The sequence below is a fragment of the Podarcis gaigeae genome (assembly GCF_964106915.1).
Source record: "Podarcis gaigeae genome assembly, chromosome: 7".
Classification (NCBI taxonomy): Eukaryota; Metazoa; Chordata; class Lepidosauria; order Squamata; family Lacertidae; genus Podarcis; species Podarcis gaigeae.
In genome coordinates this window covers 82,347,976-82,369,593 of record NC_139683.1, presented here as the reverse complement: position 1 = coordinate 82,369,593, position 21,618 = coordinate 82,347,976, and the positions used below count along the sequence as shown (strand labels likewise).

The following is a 21,618-nucleotide window of genomic DNA, read 5'->3' as shown; positions in this document are numbered from 1 at the left end:
ATCACGAACCTTCTGCTTGTTTCTTTCACACAGAGAAGCTTCCAGAACCCTCTTGAATTAATTAGAATAGGATCTCTACGCATCAGATCAATACTTTCTGCACTAAGAAATGCAAACTGACAGTGGCTGTCCGGCGGTCACCCAGTGAACTTCAAGTGGGAATTTGAACCCTGGCCTCCCAGGTTATAGTCCAACACTCTAACCACTACTGCCTAGAAGACAGGAATCAGCTTCAGGCATTCCTGTTTTGTTTTGTTTTGTAACCAACATAAACAGAGGTGGGATGTCAGAGTGAGAGAGAAAAGAATAAGGATGAAAGCTCAAGGATCTCCGAGGCTGAAGAGATTTGGTTCTGAAAGGAGGAAGCTGCATGTAACACTGGTAAGAATAATTACAGAATTATGAAAAATTCTGCTGCAGTGAACAGCGAGTTGAATAACACCCCTTTTGTCAGAAGCTGAACTGCAGTGGAATTGAAACAGCCCTGCATGTGACTAACAGAGATCAGGACAGAAATGGATGTCTTTTCACATCCTTAGCACTATGTAGTGCAGGATGCTGCCCCTTCATCAGCTTTGAAGTAGGATTTTGCTGGCCAGCTTTTGCCCTTACCCTCAAGAAGCAAAAGATATTGGTTTGGCCTTGACTCAGGTCCAAGGGTCTCTCAAAGTCTAGCTGTTTGTGATTCCCAACACATGACAGTCCAGGGTTCCCAAAATAGAGTTTAAAAAGAGATCGGCAGAGTATGCTAGGCATGACACATGCAGCTCACACAGAGTGTCCTTCTAACTACTTGAGTATACAACACTGCTTGCTCATCCACAGCCACACCTATTTATAAGCTTGAGGAGTGTCCGGAGGCGGCGCGAAACAGCAATGGCGGTCCTCTTCGCGCTGTGAAGAGGGGCTCTGCGAAAAAGGGTCGTCCGCTACGGCAAAGCGGAGACCCATCAAGAAAAACCGCAGGCAGAGCGAGCCTGTGGCCGTGGGACTCGGCGGGCGCCTTGAGCCCCCCCAGAAGCGGAGAAGGAGCCTCGTAAGAGGCTCCGGAGCGTGAAAGGGGGAGCGGCGCTGTGAGTTCATCGCTCTTTTCGTGGATGCAAAGCCGCGCTGCTGCTGCTGATGAGCGCCGACCTTTCTTCCTGAAAACATCGAAATTGGAGCAACATACCCGTGAGTAAAGGGTCTAAATTCTTAACCAAATTGGAGAAATTCGGCTGAAAACGGGAGGCGAGTAACAGGAAGTCCGCCTCCCGACTCTGCTAATTAGATCAAAGCAAGGGCTCTGAAGCGAGCTGAAGTGTTTAAAAGGGACTGTAAAAGTGGAGGAAAGAGTGCATTGATAGACTGTGTATCTTTGAGGAGAAAAGGGAAAGAATTGTGAAATTTATGGACTTTTGCTTTCTGGAACTGTCCCCCTATTTTTGAGCTAAACGGAATTAAAAGGGGTAACCCTGTCATCGGGCTGCCAGTGTATAGAAGAGAACTGTCAAACTGCTGTCAAACTGACGACATTGTAGCAGAGACTTAAACTGTTGCATGGACTGAGATATTAATGTTTAACATTGTTGCTGAGACCTCCTTTGACACCTTGTGGCTGGAGTTTAAGAAACTGGAAGCTTTGGAAACCTTCCTTTTGTGCATTGGAATTACAAAATTTAACATGGGGAATATAGGAACTTCAATGGCAGAAAATAGTTCCTTCCTTTTTTGAAATTTTGAAACACTCCCCCTAGAGGATTGTGGAAGTATAGTGGCCTGGGAATTGAACTTTATTGAAATTCTTTGTGGTTTAATTGTTTATACTTTGGACTTGTCTTTCTCATGGGACAAAAGATCATTTGACCTTGAACAGAGGCAGGTGTGGAATGAGCGGCTCAGGGAGAACAAGAGCAGCTAAAGCCAAAGATAAAGAAAAAGAGAAAAAATCTGGGCAACTTATGCAAACAACTTTAACTCATCATCGCAGATCATCCGTCCCAACTGTGCTGACAGCACAGGAGGTGGAATTTGTACAGCCTGCTACAGAAGATATGGCAACTGGAGGATCTGAAACAGTTTTGAAACAAATTTTGGAACAACTGGCAGTTTTAAATCAAAAAGTGGATAATCAAACATCAAAAATTGACCAAGCTACATCCTCTATTGGCAGATTAACTGAACAGGTTTCGCAGCACACCCAGGCGATTGAAAAACTGCAAGGAGCTACGGCTGAAAACTACAAATTAGCTGTGGAAGCCAACCAAAAAGCAGAACAGGCGAATATAAAGGTTGATGAAATTAAAGGGGAAGTAAGGCCTCTGAAAAGACAGGTAGGGGAACAACAAGCCTACCTGTCATTGGTTGAATTGAAAAGTAAAGAAAACAATCTCAGGATAAGGGCTATCCCGGAACTGGAGAAAGACAACCTAGAGGGATTTTTGACACTTTTGTTCTCCAAATTCTGGGGAATTGAGGAAGAAAAGGACTTTAAAATTGTGACAGCCTTTAGACTGGGAAAATCTGTAAAGAAAGACAAGTCCAGAGACTGCTTAGTTATTCTGAGATCAAGAGAAGAGAGGGATAAGATATTAGGCCTACATTTCAAGAAATCTTTGGAGATAGAAGGCAAAAAGGCTGAAATTTACAGAGATATACCCAAATATCTCTTGGAACTTAGGACTACCTATATAGACTTGACCAAATTGTTGAGACACAACGGAATTCCTTATAGGTGGGAGTTTCCACAAGGACTTTCATTTACTTACAAAGGAAGGAAAATAAAAATTAAATCACCTGAAGACCAGCAGAAGTTCCTATACGACCACGAGGAGGACCTGCAAAAAGGAGCTGCAGCTTCTTGGCCTCCACCACCACCGGGACCACCTTCAAGAGTCATACCACCTGGATCTGGACCAGCACTACCTCCTCCGGGATCGGAGGGAAACTTAGACACCCCATTGTAGGACCCGTCAATTGAATCAGGATGTCTCTGCAGCTTCTCAGCTGGAACATAAATGGCGGAAATTCCCCGGAAAAAAGAAGAAAAGTTTTTCACATTTTGAAAAAGGAACAATTGGACGTTATCTGCCTACAAGAAACACATGTGACAAGGCTCCACAGAAAAGTGCTAATCAATAAAAGACTAGGCCAAGAATTTATTTCTTCGGATAAAGTTAAGAAAAGAGGAGTGGTGATATATGCAAAGGAGAGCCTGTCACCGAAATTCTTATTCAAAGATGAACATGGCCGAATTTTGGCGATTGAAATACAGACACAAGGAGAAAAATTTTTGATATTAGGAATATATGCTCCAAATGAGGGAAAATCGGAATTTTTCAGGAAGCTGCATGAGACTATGCTGGATTACTTGGACTATAATAACATCATTATGTTGGGTGATATGAATGGGGTTGTGTCTGTAAACATGGATAAGTCACAAAGTGCCAACATATCGAAAGATGGCAGACTACCTAAAATCTTTTTTGAAATGACTGACAATATGGACTTAGTCGACATATGGAGGGTTAAGAACCCTCTAGGGAAAGAAGGAACTTTCTTTTCTGAAGCTCATCTGACATGGACACGAATCGACCAAATATGGACAACTAGAGGACTGGCACCTAAGACTAGAAAAGTGGAAATCTGCCCAAAAACATGCTCCGACCATAATGCGTTGAAAGTGGAATTGAGACTAAATACAACCGGATCCTTTAGATGGAAAATGAATGACACTATATTAAGAGATCAGGAGATTGTTAAGAAGGCCCAAAAAACTTTAAAGGACTATTTTGAGATAAATTTGAATACCACCGTGGAAAAAAGAATAATCTGGGACGCAAGCAAGGCAGTCATGAGAGGGTTTCTAATACAACAGAACACGATTCAGAAAAGGCTCTGGAATGAAAAGAAGGAGAAGATATTGAAGAAAATAAGAGAAGGAGAGAAAAAATTAAGATCTAGGCCTAAGTCGAAGGATGTGCTAAGAGAAGTGAAATTTTTCCAGGCGCAATATTCAAAATTGATAAATCAAGAGGTGGAATGGAAAATTAAACAAATGAAACAAAGATCCTTTGAATCAGCGAATAAGTGTGGGAAACTGCTAGCCTGGCAGTTGAAAAAGAGACAAAAGCTTAATACAGTTACAAATCTAGAGATTGAAGGGAGAATGGTTCAGAAACCTGAGGAAATTAGAAAGTGCTTCCAGAGATATTTCAAAGAACTCTACTTACAAGGGCCGCAAAAAGCTTCCGAGGTGGATCAATTTCTTAAAATTAATGGATTACAAAAAATACCCCAGGAAATGAGAACAAACCTGAATTGCAACATCACACAGCAAGAAATTGAAAGTGCCATTCAGAATCTTCAATTTGGCAAGTCTCCAGGCCCTGATGGTCTAACCTCCAAATATTATAAAGTTTTAAAGGATTATTTGATACAACCCTTGATGGAGGTTTGTAACCAGATTATGGAGGGAAGGAAGGCACCGGAAACGTGGAAAGAAGCTTTCATCACATTGATACCTAAACTAGAAACTGAAAAGACTCAGCTTAAGAATTACCGCCCCATCTCACTCCTAAATGTGGATTACAAAATTTTTGCAGATATTCTGGCAAGTAGATTTAAAAAAGTATTAAATGAAGTGATCCATAAGGACCAGGCTGGCTTTCTCCCTGGTAGGCATTTGTTTGACAACACAAGAAACATTATTGATATTTTGGAACTTCTACAAACAAATCTTAACACTAGAGCGGTCTTAATTTTTATTGATGCAGAGAAGGCCTTTGATAATATTTCTTGGATGTTCATGAAGAAAAATTTGGAAGGGATGGGAGTGGGGCGGGGGTTTGAAAATGGTATAGAAGCAATCTATTCAGAACAAAAAGCTAAATTGATAGTAAACAATGTGGTGACAGAGGAGTTTAAAATTGAAAAAGGGACACGCCAGGGGTGCCCCCTATCCCCCCTATTGTTCATTTCAGTTCTGGAGGTGTTGCTAAACATGATTAGAAAGGACCGGTTGGTCCAAGGAATTGAGGTCGGAGTGAAACAATATAAATTGAAAGCATTTGCAGATGACTTGGTATTAACATTACAGGAACCAGTCTCTAGCACTAAAAGAGTGTTAGAATTAATTTCTGACTTTGGTCGGGTGGCGGGGTTTAAGTTAAATAAGCAAAAAACCAAAGTTTTAGCAAAAAATTTGACAGTCACAGAAACAGATGAGTTCTCTAAAGAAACGGAGCTGAATGTGGTTAAAAAAGTAAAATACCTAGGGGTGTATCTGACCTCTAAAAATTTGAATTTGTTTAAAGATAACTACGAGAAATGTTGGTCAGAAATCAAAAGAGATTTGGAAACATGGTCAAGATTGAAACTTTCCTTGTTAGGCCGAATAGCTGCTGTAAAGATGAATGTATTGCCGAAAATGTTATTTTTGTTTCAGGCCCTACAGATCGTGGACAAGGTGGAATGTTTTGGAAAGTGGCAGAAGGATATTTCTAAGTTTGTTTGGCAGGGCAAAAAGCCCCGGATAAAGTTTAAAATATTAACTGATGCGAAAGAAAGAGGGGGATTTGCCCTGCCAGACTTGAGGTTATATTATGAATCTGCAGCCTTCTGCTGGTTGAAAGATTGGATTTTACTGGCGAACACTGATGTCCTAGATCTGGAAGGGTTTGACAATGCGTTTGGGTGGCATGCATATTTGTGGTATGACAAGGTTAAAGTGCACAAATTGTTTAAAAATCATATTGTCAGAAGAGCAATTTTGATGGTCTGGACAAAATATAAAGACTTATTGGAGAGTAAGATTCCGAGGTGGCTCTCACCGGTGGAGGCCAAGGCACGTAAGAGACTTAACATGGAGGCCCATTGGCCTAAATACTGGGAAATAATTGAAAAAATTGGAGACAATTGGAGGTTGCTGAGCTTGGAAAAACTGAAAACCAAGGTGCGAGATTGGCTGCACTATGCGCAAATTCAGGAGGTCTTTAAAATAGATAAAAAGGTTGGATTCCAGGTGGAAAAATCGAAACTAGAGACTGAATTGTTAGAGCCAAAAAATAAATTACTTTCGAGAATGTATAACTTGCTGCTTAAGTGGAATACACAGGATGAGACAGTCAAATCCGCCATGATAAAATGGGCGCAGGATGTGGGGCACAACATTATGTTTGTAGACTGGGAAAGGTTATGGAACACCGGTTTGAAATTTACGGCATGCACTGCCTTGAAGGAAAATATTATGAAAATGGTATACCGGTGGTACATGACCCCAGTCAAGCTTGCTAAGATATACCATCTGTCTGACAACAAATGTTGGAAATGTAGAGAGGCGGAAGGGACATTCTTTCATCTCTGGTGGACCTGCCCGAAAGTGAAGGCCTTCTGGGAAATGATCCATAATGAACTAAAAAAGGTACTGAGATTTACCTTACCTAAGAAACCAGAGGCCTTCCTTCTGGGCATGGTGGACCAGAGAGTGCTTAAGAAGGACAGAACTTTTTTCATGTATGCTACCACAGCAGCAAGGATCCTGATTGCAAAATATTGGAAGACACAAGATTTACCCACGCTGGAGGAATGGCAATCGCAGTTGATGGACTATATGGAATTGGCTGAAATGACTGGCAGAATCCGAGACTTGGGAGAAGAAACAATTGAGGAGGACTGGAAAAAGTTTAAGGACTATTTGAAAAAACACTATAAGCTGTATGAATGTTAAAAAAAAAATGCATCTTTTAGGAAACTCTAGCTTCAGCAAATGTAAGTTAATGAAATGAAAATTAAGACACAAGAATTTAGAGGTAAAATAATGAAACAACTTTATTGTGTTTAATTCAAAGCGTACAAGAATTGGGTTACATTAAAACTGAAATCAGGGAACATGATAAAATGGAAGATACAATAAGTTTTTGAAATAAGTTAACAAACTGCTGATGTTTTTTATGACAGAGAATGCAGGGTTTGGAGGATGTGGGGAAGTCCTTTAGATTTGATGAAAAAAGAACATGGAAATTTGTTATTTTTCTATTCTATTCTCTTATATCTATCCTTTATCCTTTTTTCTGTATTTCTTAAAATCAATAAAAAATATTATAAAAAAATATATATATAAGCTTGAGGAGTGCTAATTTTTCCAAAAAATTAGGTGCCAGAATTCACCATGAAGTTGTTACAGCAAGTGTCCAAGTGTCCCTATTTTCCAGGGACGTCCCTGACTTAGAGAAGTTGTCCCAAGATATTTCTAGGTTTGTCTGGCAGGGCAAGAAGCCAAGAATTAAATTTAAGATATTAACTGATGTAAAAGAAAGGGGCGGATTTGCCCTGCCATACCTCAAACTATACTATGAATCAGCAGCTTTTTGCTGGTTGAAAGACTGGCTACTTCTTGAGAACACTGACATTTTGGATTTAGAAGGATTTAACAATACTTTTGGGTGGCACGCATATCTGTGGTACGACAAGGTTAAAGCTCATAAAGCGTTCAAAAACCATATTGTCAGGAAAGCATTATATAATGTTTGGATTAGATATAAAGATTTGTTGGAAAGTAAAAGTCCAAGGTGGTTGTCACCTATGGAGGCAAAGGCTGTTAAAAAGCTAAATATGGAGGCTAAATGGCTGAGATATTGGGAAATTTTGGAACAAGAAGGGGACAGATTGAAATTGCAAAGCTTTGAGAAATTAAAAGGGAAGGTGAGAGATTGGCTTCATTATTATCAAATAATGGAAGTCTTTAAAATGGACAGGAAAATTGGCTTCCAGGTGGAAAAATCAAAATTAGAGACAGAACTGTAAGAACCCAGGACTAAGAATTTGTCAAGAATGTATAATTTGCTGCTGAAATGGAATACACAAGATGAAACGGTTAAATCTGCAATGATTAAGTGGGCACAGGACATGGGTCATAACATTATGTTTGCTGACTGGGAAAACTTGTGGACCACTGGGATGAAGTTTACGGCATGTAATGCCTTAAGAGAAAATATTATGAAAATGATTTACAGATGGTACATGACCCCAGTCAAGCTTGCAAAAATCTATCACTTGCCTGATAATAAATGTTGGAAATGTAAAGAAATTGAAGGAACATTTTACCACCTTTGGTGGACGTGCCCAAGGATTAAGGCTTTCTGGGAAAAGATCTATAATGAACTTAAAAAGGTACTTAAGTACACGTTCTCTAAAAAACCAGAGGCCTTTCTCCTGGGCATGGTTGGCCAATTGGTGTCTAAGAAGGATAGAACATTTTTTATGTATGCTACAACAGCGGCAAGTATGCTCATCGCAAAGTACTGGAAGACACAAGATTTACCCACTGTGGAAGAATGGCAGATGAAGGTGATTGACTATGTGGGTTTGGCTGAGATGACGAGCAGAATCCGAGACCAGGGAAGAGAAACGGCGGAGGAAGATTGGAGAAAATTTAAGGACTATTTAAAGAAATATAGCAAAATTAATGAGTGCTAAAATGATGTTGGATTAGAAATTAAGTGGTTAGTAGCGGTAACGGCTAATTTAAGGAGAATAAGCAACATTAAAAGTAAGTTAAAAATAAGGGAAGGATTTGCTGAAAATAAATTTGAAATTGGAATACGGAAAGGGGAGGTATGAGGAAGTCGGGAAAGTAAGCTATAAGAAATTAAGAATTGAACTTATATGTGTTTTATGTTTTATTATGTTTTGTGTTGTGTTTTTTATGTTTTGTTTTGTTATGACAAAATTTGCTGAAACCTTAATAAAAAATATTTTTTAAAAAAGAGAAGTTGTCCCAGTTTCTGATTTGATCCTGGAATGTCCCACTTTTCCTTAGGGTGTCCCTATTTTCATTGGAGAAATGTTGGAGGGTATGTTACAGTAAGCGCCACACCTTTTAACAACAACAAAAAGAGGTGCTGGTACTGTGTAGCCTTTTTTTTTTTTTAATTTCCCTGTCTCCTTGCTGTTTATTAGGAATTTTTTAAAGAAAAAAGCATAAATAACAAACAACATTGCTTATGTCATACACAAAATTTCATAACTCGTTTGGACTTCCTCACATCTCCCGCTCCCACTTACATTGTTAAAAAAAAAATTTCAAGCAAATTATCATCTTGTTTACAATCTTATATCCACTCATTTAAATATAATCTGATAGTTCTCCCAAAGGGTTTGTCTTTTCCTTTATCTCGCTTATCGTCTAGTTTCAATCTAGTTTAGTGGTGGCCAATTATTTATGATCAAGCATCCTTCTTAACATTCAATCAAATTACAATATTTTTGTAAATAAGTTTTAAATTTCTTCCAGTCTTCTTCCATCCTTTCTTCTCCCAGGTCTCGGATTCTGCCGGTCATCTCTGCCAGTTGCATATAGTCTATCAGCTGCATCTGCCATTCTTCCAGTGTGGGTAGAGGTACTGTGTAGCCTTGAGTACCCCCTGAGAAAAAAGCACTGGGCTTGGGGTACCAGAAAACTTGTTCTGTTACCAGCCTAAAATGAGTGCCAATTTGGTGAAATTCAGCAAGTACCATTGTCGGAATGCTAATTAGCAAAATACCCCCTCGCCCCAGTGCAGCTGGCATTTCCTCAGTTCAACAGAAGTGAAAAAAATCCAAGTTTCCCTTTTAGAATTCTTTAAGCAGAAAGACTTATTTTGATTGTAACTAAACTACCCATAAATCTATGCACACATGTATTGATCTTGGCTGCCTCTTAAAAATGACTCTGTCCCAGTAAGTTGGCATATTTCATAAACAAAAAAAGAGCAAATTATCGATCTATCACACACTCTAAAAGTCCTGTGAAAAATCTAGGTTGCTTTTAAGTTCATTCCGTACCTAAGGGAATGAGAAACCCTGAAATGAAAAATAGATATTTTTAAAAGGGGCAGAAATAACACAAGATATATAGCTGCCCCTGCCAATATTTAATCTTTCATTGTAACTCCGATTCAGTGTATTGTATCTCTTGTTATATCTACTGATATGCTGATAGACTACTTAAAACATTAGTATAACTACTTCTGACATGGAACAGTAATTAATTTAGTTATATGCCAGAAGATAATTAGTTCATTGTGGAAAAATACTTCTATAGCTTGCAAATTGAAACTGCTGTCTGGCACAGTTGGTTTGGTGTGAGCTCAAGCTTAAAGCCACGAAGTTCTGAGGGTGGCTGCACATATACCAGAAAGAAGTTAAAGCATGACAAAGATTGCTATTTTTCCAAATGTGCACGGACTCTCCATATTTGGAGGGGAGAGTTGGCTGCTGTTGGCAAAGCTGGCTGTTGTTTTGTTTTAAAGAAGAATCTGGCTTTCAGGTTGCACCAAGCTCTTCTTCAGGGTTTGGTCATGAGAGCAAAATAAAAATAAATCTAAACATGGAATTTCTGGACAGTCAGGAGGTTGGTTAGCTCCTTAGGGAAGTCTAATATCCACTGCAGCCGGCACAGAGATAGCTGGCTTGAATGCAAACATGATATTCTGATGTCATGTGTGATGTCACAAACAGATAAGCTCAAAGTCTTGGCAACAAGAAAGTCAGTTAACAGTCAGACTGAGTCTGGACACAGTCAGGCTGGATGTTCAGAACAGGGGAGGATCTACACTCATGGTTTTTAACGTCAAGGAAGAGGTAAGAAATGGTTTTCATATTTGGATGAATTACGTCCTACTTTCACCGTTCATAACACGTTATTAAAATGTGACACCAGAGAGCGCTGCAGAGCAACCAGGAACCAGCATTAGGGAAACAGCATTTTGACGGGGGGGAAACAAAGGTAAGAAACACTTTAATTTACAAGTATGCTCTGTGATGTTTTAGAACGGCATATCTAATATTGTTCTAATAACAACCAACAGGTCAGTATAGACCCAGCCCAGGTGGTGATAAACAAGTTTGCCTGGGAGCTAGAGTTATGTTAACATAGGAAGCAAGTTTTAGAACAATTTGCAGGTAGGGTTGCTAACTCATGAGCCGCCAACATTTAAGTCCTTTCTGGACATGTTGCCATGAAAAGAATTAACAGTTTATGTGAAGGTTTCAGCTAATTAGCAGAAGCATTTGCCTGATTCTGAATTTAACATCCGCCCCCCCTTAATGAACTTCATCTACTTTTTGTATAGCATCATGTTGGAGATCTTTCTAAACCTTGACTCCAGAAATCTCCATTTTGCCTGTAATTGAAGTTTGGATTTGCTTACCTCAATTCATATTGATGAAGGAAGGATTCTTTTCTGTTATTCATAGCAGTATGTGATATCTAGTAAATGCAGTCAAATGTTCTACCACTGAGTTATACCCCAAATGCAAAATGCCTTTTTCTTCTGTCTAAACCAAGTATTTTTTAGTGAGTTCATAAGATGTTCAACACCATCTTGTGCTTTTATATGGTTGATTTAACTCTTTTTTCTTTGATGTGGGCCTGGCCCAGCCTGAATTATAGGTCTTGCTGTTTCTAACAGAAAACCTGCAAACGTAAAAATATTAATTCTTAGTACTCTTTGTCATCTTCTTTTCCCCTTTTGCGTGTTTAAAATTTGTATAATTTGTATTTTACTTTTGCAGAAATAGAATTTAACAAAGAACTAGTTCAACCATTTGTTGAGGGAGGGTGTGGAATGAACTGACCTGCAAACAGGTTGGGGGGTGCTGAAGTTCAACAAATGCTTAGTTTGTGGGCGTGTTGTTTTTTATCACATTGTACCAGGTGGCAGAGTGGTTTGTTTAATCTAAAAAAGAGGATATTCCTTTCCATATTTGCTATGGTGTGAATCTTATTCAGGGCCGGATTTAGGTTTGATGAAGCCCTAAGCTACTGAAGGTAATGGGGCCCTTTATATGTCCAGCTGTCCTTTGTCAACAACAAACTGTCACTTTTTTGTGTTGAATATATACTATATGATAATTTATGGACCTAATAGGTATCTAAAGCCATTTACACATAACAAAATATGTATTTTATCAAAGTAATTGTTCAACTGAAATACAATTAAGAATTATATTAATAGTGAAATACAATTAAGAAGAAGTATATTTTTGGGAGCCCCCAAGAGAGTGGAGCCCTAAGCTATAGCTTGTTTAGCGTATACATAAATCCGGCACTGATCATCTCTCGTAAGCTTTTCTCCCAGAACCATTTAGTACAGCGACTGTTGTAGCTGTGGAACATCACATGGTTTCAGAAAACAGTCCATCCCATAATTCGGTCTGGGGAGGGGTGATCTATGACTTGTAACAACAAGGTTGTTGACTGACTTCTGAACCCTATGCACCATGACATGGTATTGAAGCAACACAACAGGACTATGCCTGTTGATGATTTACTGCATTTTATGAGATTATACAAGGGACGTGGGTGGTGCTGTGGGTTAAACCACAGAGCCTAGGACTTGCCGATCAGAAGGTCGGCAGTTCGAATCCCCATGACGGGGTGAGCTCTCGTTGCTCGGTCCCTGCTCCTGCCAACCTAGCAGTTCAAAAGCACGTCAAAGTGCAAGTAGATAAATAAGTACCACTCCGGGGGGAAGGTAAACAGCGTTTCTGTGCACTGCTCTGGTTCGCCAGAAGCGGCTTAGTCATGCTGGCCACATGACCTGGAAGCTGTACGCCCCTCAGCCAGTAAAGCGAGATGAGCACCCCAACCCCAGAGTCGGTCACGACTGAACCTAATGGTTAGGGGTCCCTTTACCTTTATTAGATTATACATTTCAGAACCAACTAAAAATATATTTTTAAAAAAAAAAAAAAAAACAAGGCTCAGTTTCACACATTTTACAAAATTCTGCCTTGGCTGTGATGAATGCCAGAAACAAGATCTGAAACCAGTCAGGTTTTTTTTGTTTTGTTAATGCTGTCAAAAAGATAATACAAGGTGGATCATGATTTAAATAAAAGTGGAGTCTTTGATGGCCAATAACTTCCTTCATAATTTTTCCCTTGAGTTAGGTATTCAACTTTTTTCTTTTGCCCACAACTCCATACCAAGTCGCAGATTCATCCAAAAGGCTTTCAGATTTATAAGTTCCAAAATGGAATGGGCATGAAAATATTGTTTTTCTTCTGTGTGGGACTGAGATGGATATGGGTCCAGCTAACTGCAATCAGGTTGGCTTTCATCAGTGAAACAAGTCCTCAGTGAGGAAATAAGCAAGTCCAGCTAGGCAATGTAGATGGTTTGATGGCAGAACTCTTCCATGGATTGGCTGGGATGATTGGCATGACTCTTCTGTTGCCCAGTTTGTCTAGGTGCATTAAGTTCTACATCTATTTCATCTGCTACTTTCTTGCACTTCTCTGCTATTGTGCTGAAGGTCTCTTGACTAGCTTCCCTGTGTTGTTGTATTACACCCAGCAAATGCTGCATACGGGCTTTCATTTCCATTAGACCTAACTTTTCACAGCTTGGGTGACTGGCCCTGGCACTGAAGAATATTTGCTTATAATCACAAGGCGATCAGTACAAGTTGATCTCCATGATCACGCAACAACTGGTATGAAAGTTTTCTTCAGTTGCGAGACAATGCTTGTGTGATTTGCTGCAAACACACAGATGCTCTTGTATTTCTGAGTCCACCGTTTTTCACACAGCATTGGTCTGTTGGTATTAGATGTCATTTTTGGATAACCTAATGTATTTTCTTATGATGACCTTACCTTAATTGTGTCAACTGTATTACACGTATCACTTACACTGCTCAGATAATTAACAGAGAGATTAAGTCTATGGGATGAGCAGTGGGGGGCAAACATTGCCCGAGGATAGAATGCCTTGATCTGTTCTTGAACCTTCTTTTCCTGTCCTGCTTCCAAACTCATTGTATTGTTGTCCAAGTAACTAATTGAGACCTGGTCAAAAATTAGAACAAACAGGTATGATTGTTTTGGATATGGCTATTGCAGTTTGGTCTGAGACTGAAATCAACCCAAGAATTCCTCATGTACATATGTATTCTCATCATTTTATTTCACAAATATTTCACCTAGAGATAGCTGTTCTATACCAGGAATAGCTGCTGTTTCATCTGCTAAAACTGAGAATTTCATGAGACATTAGCCTCCATAACTATTTATTCACTCGAACGTTTCCCACACAATTTCATTAACACAGTCTATGTTTGGGCAGATGTGTACTTAGCACTATCACCCCCAGTTTCAAATAATAATAATAATAATAATAATAATAATAATAATAATAATAATAATAATTGCACCCCCTGCCTCATCATGAAACTGTAAAAGGTCTATCGTGCTAACTGTGGTATTGGTCTTACGATGGAGCAAGACCATGCACGTTGCTTGATATTACAGTGTACAGCTTTTGTTTAGTTGCCTGTATAGCTTGGAAGCAAAGATTGTTTAAATTATTCCTCTGAACATGACACAGTTTCCCTCCACCTCCCAATAAATAAAGAGACTCAAACCCACAGGAGATGAATTGGTGACCTAAGGGAATAACAGCTGAGGAAAATCTAGCCTGGGCATCACCATCCAACTCCGGCCAAAGGAGCGAATTCGGGGGGACTGACCAAGAAAGCCTCATTGCACCTATAGGCCAGAGCATGTCAGGCGGTACTCCTTAGCCTCTACAAAAGGTTCTGACTCTGAAGCAGTGGTGGAGGAGAACACCACCCATTGTCTGCTATGAGCAGCAGTGGCAGCACCATGATGGAGGTGGGAGAGCCATGGCAGATCTTTTGCCCACAAAACCCAATTGCAGACCTTGCCATTTTGCCACTGCCCAAGGCTATCTTAAGACACCATTCACTGTGCCTGAGTAAAGATTAAATACTTTTTTAATTGATGCATTAGGGAGGGAGTGTGTTTGGGTGTGTAAAATGCGGTCTTGACTATGCTACCACTCAGTGGATTTGTAACTGGCTGACTGACCGAACCCAAAGGGTGCTCATCAATGGTTCCTCTTCATCCTGGAGAAGAGTGACTAGTGGGGTGCCGCAGGGTTCTGTCTTGGGCCCGGTCTTATTCAACATCTTTATCAACGACTTGGATGATGGACTCAAGGGCATCCTGATCAAATTTGCAGATGACACCAAACTGGGAGGGGTGGCTAACACCCCAGAGGACAGGATCACACTTCAAAACGACCTTGACAGATTAGAGAACTGGGCCAAAACAAACAAGATGAATTTTAACAGGGAGAAATGTAAAGTATTGCACTTGGGCAAAAAAAATGAGAGGCACAAATACAAGATGGGTGACACCTGGCTTGAGAGCAGTATATGTGAAAAGGATCTAGGAGTCTTGGTTGACCACAAACTTGACCTGAGCCAACAGTGTGACGTGGCAGCTAAAAAAGCCAATGCAATTCTGGGCTGCATCAATAGGAGTATAGCATCTAGATCAAGGGAAGTAATAGTGCCACTGTATTCTGCTCTGGTCAGACCTCACCTGGAGTACTGTGTCCAGTTCTGGGCACCACAGTTCAAGAAGGACACTGACAAACTGGAACGTGTCCAGAGGAGGGCAACCAAAATGGTCAAAGGCCTGGAAACGATGCCTTATGAGGAACGGCTAAGGGAGCTGGGCATGTTTAGCCTGGAGAAGAGGAGGTTAAGGGGTGATATGATAGCCATGTTCAAATATATAAAAGGATGTCACATAGAGGAGGGAGAAAGGTTGTTTTCTGCTGCTCCAGAGAAGCGGACACGGAGCAATGGATCCAAACTACAAGAAAGAAGATTCCACCTAAACATTAGGAAGAACTTCCTGACAGTAAGAGCTGTTTGACAGTGGAATTTGCTGCCAAGGAGTGTGGTGGAGTCTCCTTCTTTGGAGGTCTTTAAGCAGAGGCTTGACAACCATATGTCAGGAGTGCTCTGATGGTGTTTCCTGCTTGGCAGGGGGTTGGACTCGATGGCCCTTGTGGTCTCTTCCAACTCTATGATTCTATGTGTGTGCATGTGTGTCCTTTGATCTACTTTTGTGCATTATTAAAGTTTTTGATTTTCAAATAAGAAAGTGGAACTAAAGTAGAACAAAAAAAGTAACACTTCTGCAGCAACTACTATTCCTGTTTACTCCCATCCTCTTATTAAAGAGAACATAACCCTACAACAGTCTTATGATTTTTCTTTCTTTCTTTGAAGCACAATTAGTTTTCATTTCCATCCATTGATGCTGTAACCAGATCATGGAGGGGAGGAAGACACCGGAAACGTGGAAAGAAGCCTACATCACATTGATACCTAAACTAGAAACTGAAAAGACCCAGCTTAAGAACTACAGCCCCATCTCACTCCTAAATGTGGATTACAAAATTTTTGCAGACATTTTGGCAAGTAGGTTTAAAAAAGTGCTTAATGAAGTGATCCATAAGGACCAGGCTGGCTTTCTCCCTGGTAGGCATTTGTTTGGCAACACAAGAAATATTATCGATATTTTGGAACTTTTACAAACAAAGCTTAATACTAGAGCGGTGCTAATCTTTATTGATGCGGAGAAAGCCTTTGACAACATTTCCTGGATGTTTATGAAGAAAAATTTGGAAGGGATGGGAGTGGGGCGGGGGTTTGAAAATGGAATAGAAGCAATATATTCAGAACAGAAAGCGAAATTGATAGTAAACAATGTGGTGACAGAGGAGTTTAAAATTGAAAAAGGGACACGGCAGGGGTGCCCTCTATCCCCCCTATTGTTTATTTCAGTTCTGGAGGTGCTATTGAACATGATTAGAAAGGACCGGTTGGTACAGGGAATTGAGGTCGGAGTGAAACAATATAAATTGAAAGCATTTGCAGATGACCTGGTATTAACATTGCAAGAGCCAGTCCCCAGTACTAAAAGAGTGTTAGAATTAATTTCCGATTTTGGTCGGGTGGCGGGATTTAAGTTGAACAAGCAAAAAACTAAGGTTCTAGCAAAAAATTTGACAACTACAGAAACAGATGAGTTCGTGAAAGAAACAGAACTAAATGTGGTTAAAAAAGTTAAATACCTAGGGGTGTATCTGACCTCCAAAAATTTGAATTTGTTTAAAGACAACTACGAGAAATGTTGGTTAGAAATTAAAAGAGATTTGGAAACGTGGTCAAGACTGAAACTTTCCTTGTTGGGCCGAATAGCAGCTATAAAGATGAATGTATTGCCAAAAATGTTATTTCTGTTTCAGACCCTACAGATTGTGGACAAGGTGGAATGTTTTGGAAAGTGGCAGAAGGATGTTTCCAAGTTTGTTTGGCAGGGCAAAAAGCCCCGAATAAAGTTTAAAATATTAACTGATGCGAAAGAAAGAGGGGGATTTGCCCTGCCAGACTTGAGGTTATATTATGAATCTGCAGCCTTCTGCTGGTTGAAAGATTGGATTTTACTGGAGAACACTGATGTCCTAGATCTGGAAGGGTTTGACAATGCGTTTGGGTGGCATGCATATTTGTGGTATGACAAGGTTAAAGTGCACAAATTGTTTAAAAATCATATTGTCAGAAGAGCAATTTTGATGGTCTGGACAAAATATAAAGACTTATTGGAGAGTAAGATTCCGAGGTGGCTCTCACCGGTGGAGGCCAAGGCACGTAAGAGACTTAACATGGAGGCCCATTGGCCTAAATATTGGGAAATAATTGAAAAAATTGGAGACAATTGGAGGTTGCTGAGCTTGGAAAAACTGAAAACCAAGGTGCGAGATTGGCTGCACTATGCGCAAATTCAGGAGGTCTTTAAAATAGATAAAAAGGTTGGATTCCAGGTGGAAAAATCGAAACTAGAGACTGAATTGTTAGAGCCAAAAAATAAATTACTTTCGAGAATGTATAACTTGCTGCTTAAGTGGAATACACAGGATGAGACAGTCAAATCCGCCATGATAAAATGGGCGCAGGATGTGGGGCACAACATTATGTTTGTAGACTGGGAAAGGTTATGGAACACCGGTTTGAAATTTACGGCATGCACTGCCTTGAAGGAAAATATTATGAAAATGGTATACCGGTGGTACATGACCCCAGTCAAACTAGCTAAGATATACCATCTGTCTGACAACAAATGTTGGAAATGTAGAGAGGCGGAAGGGACATTCTTTCATCTCTGGTGGACCTGCCCGAAAGTGAAGGCCTTCTGGGAAATGATCCATAATGAACTAAAAAAGGTACTGAGATTTACCTTACCTAAGAAACCAGAGGCCTTCCTTCTGGGCATGGTGGACCAGAGAGTGCTTAAGAAGGACAGAACTTTTTTCATGTATGCTACCACAGCAGCAAGGATCCTGATTGCAAAATATTGGAAGACACAAGATTTACCCACGCTGGAGGAATGGCAATCGCAGTTGATGGACTATATGGAATTGGCTGAAATGACTGGCAGAATCCGAGACTTGGGAGAAGAAACAATTGAGGAGGACTGGAAAAAGTTTAAGGACTATTTGAAAAAACACTATAAGCTGTATGAATGTTAAAAAAAAAATGCATCTTTTAGGAAACTCTAGCTTCAGCAAATGTAAGTTAATGAAATGAAAATTAAGACACAAGAATTTAGAGGTAAAATAATGAAACAACTTTATTGTGTTTAATTCAAAGCGTACAAGAATTGGGTTACAGTAAAACTGAAATCAGGGAACATGATAAAATGGAAGATACAATAAGTAATGAAATAAGTTAACAAATTGCTGATGTTATGTTCACAGAGAATGCAGGGTTGGGAGGATGTGGGGAAGTCCAGTAGATTTGGAAAAAAGAACAAGAAAATTTGTAATCTTCTTATTTTGCTTTTCTAACATGCTCTTTGTTCTTTTTTTCTGTATTTTACAAACTTAATAAAAAATATTATATAAAAAAAAGATGCTGTCAGGCAAAGCTGTTGCTGGGTGGATCACGACAGAGGGGAGTTCAATTAATACATCGTTTCTGAAACTTATCTGACAATGAACACTCTCCCCCCGTCTCTCTCTCACACACACGCATGGAATAAACTGTGTATTCAGTTTGCCTGTGCAGTCATATCTAAGTCTCCCTTGGCTGCTAGCCAAGACCTCTAAAAACCCATTAAGGCTATTAGAGAAATTATTTCCTTTCCATTTTGAGCTGGGTAAATTTCACAGTTATCGCAAGCAAGAGGAAATGAATTGGGAGGATATCTGTCTAGGGATGGCTTGCCCTGTAGTAGGAATTAAGCCAAGGAAATGTAAAGCCCCATTTATTTCCCTTTGTGCCATTTGCACAGGAGAGCCGGTGGGTGGCAGTGTAATCTAAGCCTTGTGCGCCAAAGGTCTCTAGGGAGGAAATCTTACGTACTTCTGACTGGCAGCTGTGAGCAATGGAAGCTCTTCTCCTTGCAATTATAGACTTTACCGGAAATCAACTTTGCCTGGAAAAAAAGCAGTGTGTAAACCAATATTTTCCATGCACTGCAGCCTGCCGTAGAAGAGAGATTCCAAATGACGGCTTCAGGTGCAGCACTGTGACCTGGAAAATACTAGAAAACACTTCAGATGAATCCCAGAGCTTTGTCTGAACAATCAAACAGAGTGTTGTGTTCAGACTCCATCGTGCAATGTCACTTACTTGTTTGATGTTATTCAACAAAGGGCTAATTTTCTCAGGGCAGATAATACAATTTGGACAGAATCTTCTATTTAGTTTTTGACTGATTTGTAGCTTTGCATCCATGATTAGACCAAAGGGGAAGTGAGGGGAGTAGTAGCCAGCCTGAGAAGTATTGACCAGGCCAAGGCCTGCCTAAACAACACATCGCTGAACATAACTGACCTGCCATGTGGTGGTAGTAACAACAATAACAACAACAACAACACTAAACAAGAAATAAAATAAAATTTGCACCCCATCCACCTGACTGGGTTGCCCAAGCCACTATGGGCAACTTCCAACATATACAAAAACATAATAAAACAGCATGGTTTAATGTTTTATTATGGTATGTCTTCTTGCCCCTGTTTTTAAGGTTCCATGTAGGTAAGAAAAACAGGGTAGTTGTTCAGGCTTTGATTGTCAGTGGTATGCATTTGGCATGAGTTGTGAAGCTTGGTTTAAAATGCCTTTTTAGTCAGGTTTGTGGACCTACAGAATAGAGTTGCATATGCAACTTGCTGTGCAGCTGCTGCTGCTACTCAAAACACAACTGTATGCTAAGCAAAGTTTCTCCCCATTAAATAGGAGTGGCTACAACTATACGAAGATGATGTAAGTTTCCAGCAGATATTTAGAGGTTAAATCAGAAGGCACTTGCTGAATCTCTGTTGGCAGAGCATTCCACAGCACTGGGCTCGCTTTCTTGCTGCTCTCAGATGAGCCTTGCCAACTTGGGGAATGACCAGCCACACTTCTGCGGATGATCTGAGTGAAGGAGCTGAGATATAAGGAGCTTGAAAACATTTCTGTTTACCCAGGCATTTGATGGTAGAAGAATCCTGTTCCTGGAATTCTTGAGAGCCCTAGATAAAATCATGTTTAAAACCAAAACTGTTTTAAGAATGCTTAAAAAACAACCCGAATATGTTTGCTTCCCTGAGATGCTTCAGGAGGAAAGGCAGAATATAAATTTAATAAATAAGATATGTATCCTAAACCAATGAAGTTTGGGGCTTTGGCCCAACACCAATTTAGGTATTATAGCAGGAGTAGTCAACATTTTTATACCTACCGCCCACTAATGCATCTTTCTTGATGGTAAAATTTCCTTACCGCCCCCCAGTGCTCGATGGAAGGAGGACTCAGCTTGTGCCGTAGAACCCCCTACCGCCCACCTAGAATCTTGAAACGCCCAGTAGTGGGTGGTAGGGACCAGGTTGACAACCCCTGCTTTATAGTCTCACTTCAAGGGTGAGAGGTTTCTGAGTGATGGGACATGAACTCCTATGGACTGCAGTAACAGTTCCCACGCAGCCCTCCAGTCTGGGCTGATGTTGTGCTGAGTTACCCAGGCAGGCAGAGATGAGCCAGGTCTGGCCCGCCCATTTACTCTACCCAGGTCTCAGTATTACACACCAGGTCAGCTCACTTATCTACAATTAAATCATGCATAGGCATGGTTTTATTAGTGACCAGCTTAGCATTCAGCTGCAGAACCACCAGACTGTTGGCAGCAATGGTAGAGCATTCATTAGTACCAGGGACAGGAGGGAGCTTGGTGGGAGATATTAGGCTCAAGTGGCACTGTGGGTTAAACCACAAAGCCTAGGACTTGCTGATCAGAAGGTCGGCGGTTCGAATCCCTGCGACGGGGTGAGCTCCCGTTGCTCGGTCCCTGCTCCTGCCAACCTAGCAGTTCGAAAGCATGAAGTACAAGTAGATAAATAGGTACCGCTCCGGTGGGAAGGTAAACGACGTTTCCATGCGCTGCTCTTGTTCGCCAGAAGCGGCTTAGTCATGCTGGCCACATGACCTGGAAGCTGTACACTGGCTCCCTTGGCCAATAAAGCGAGATGAGCGCCACGACCCCAGAGTCATTCGCGACTGGACCTAATGGTCAGGAGCCCCTTTACCTTTACCTATCATCAACCTTCCAACATGCCTCCTTTCAATCACTGAGATTGGACCTCCTCCTCCAATACCCTTCTGCTGAGACACACCCTGTGTATAGAACACTCTTCTAGAAAAACCCAGTGCACGATTTATCATGCCACCAGGCCACGTAGACATCAATCCACAATAGTCAAGAGCACATACAGTCCACCATAAACATGCC

At 40.5% G+C, this 21,618-nt stretch overlaps 1 long non-coding RNA gene across 1 annotated transcript; it reads left to right on the top strand.

Moving 5' to 3' along the window:
• Window positions 1-10,508: 10,508 nt before the first annotated feature.
• On the top strand, window positions 10,509-20,393 carry LOC310849490. The gene is made up of 2 exons (XR_014566924.1): window positions 10,509-10,599; window positions 20,088-20,393. It is a non-coding gene; the product is annotated as an uncharacterized lncRNA (long non-coding RNA).
• The last annotated feature ends 1,225 nt before the right edge of the window (window positions 20,394-21,618 follow it).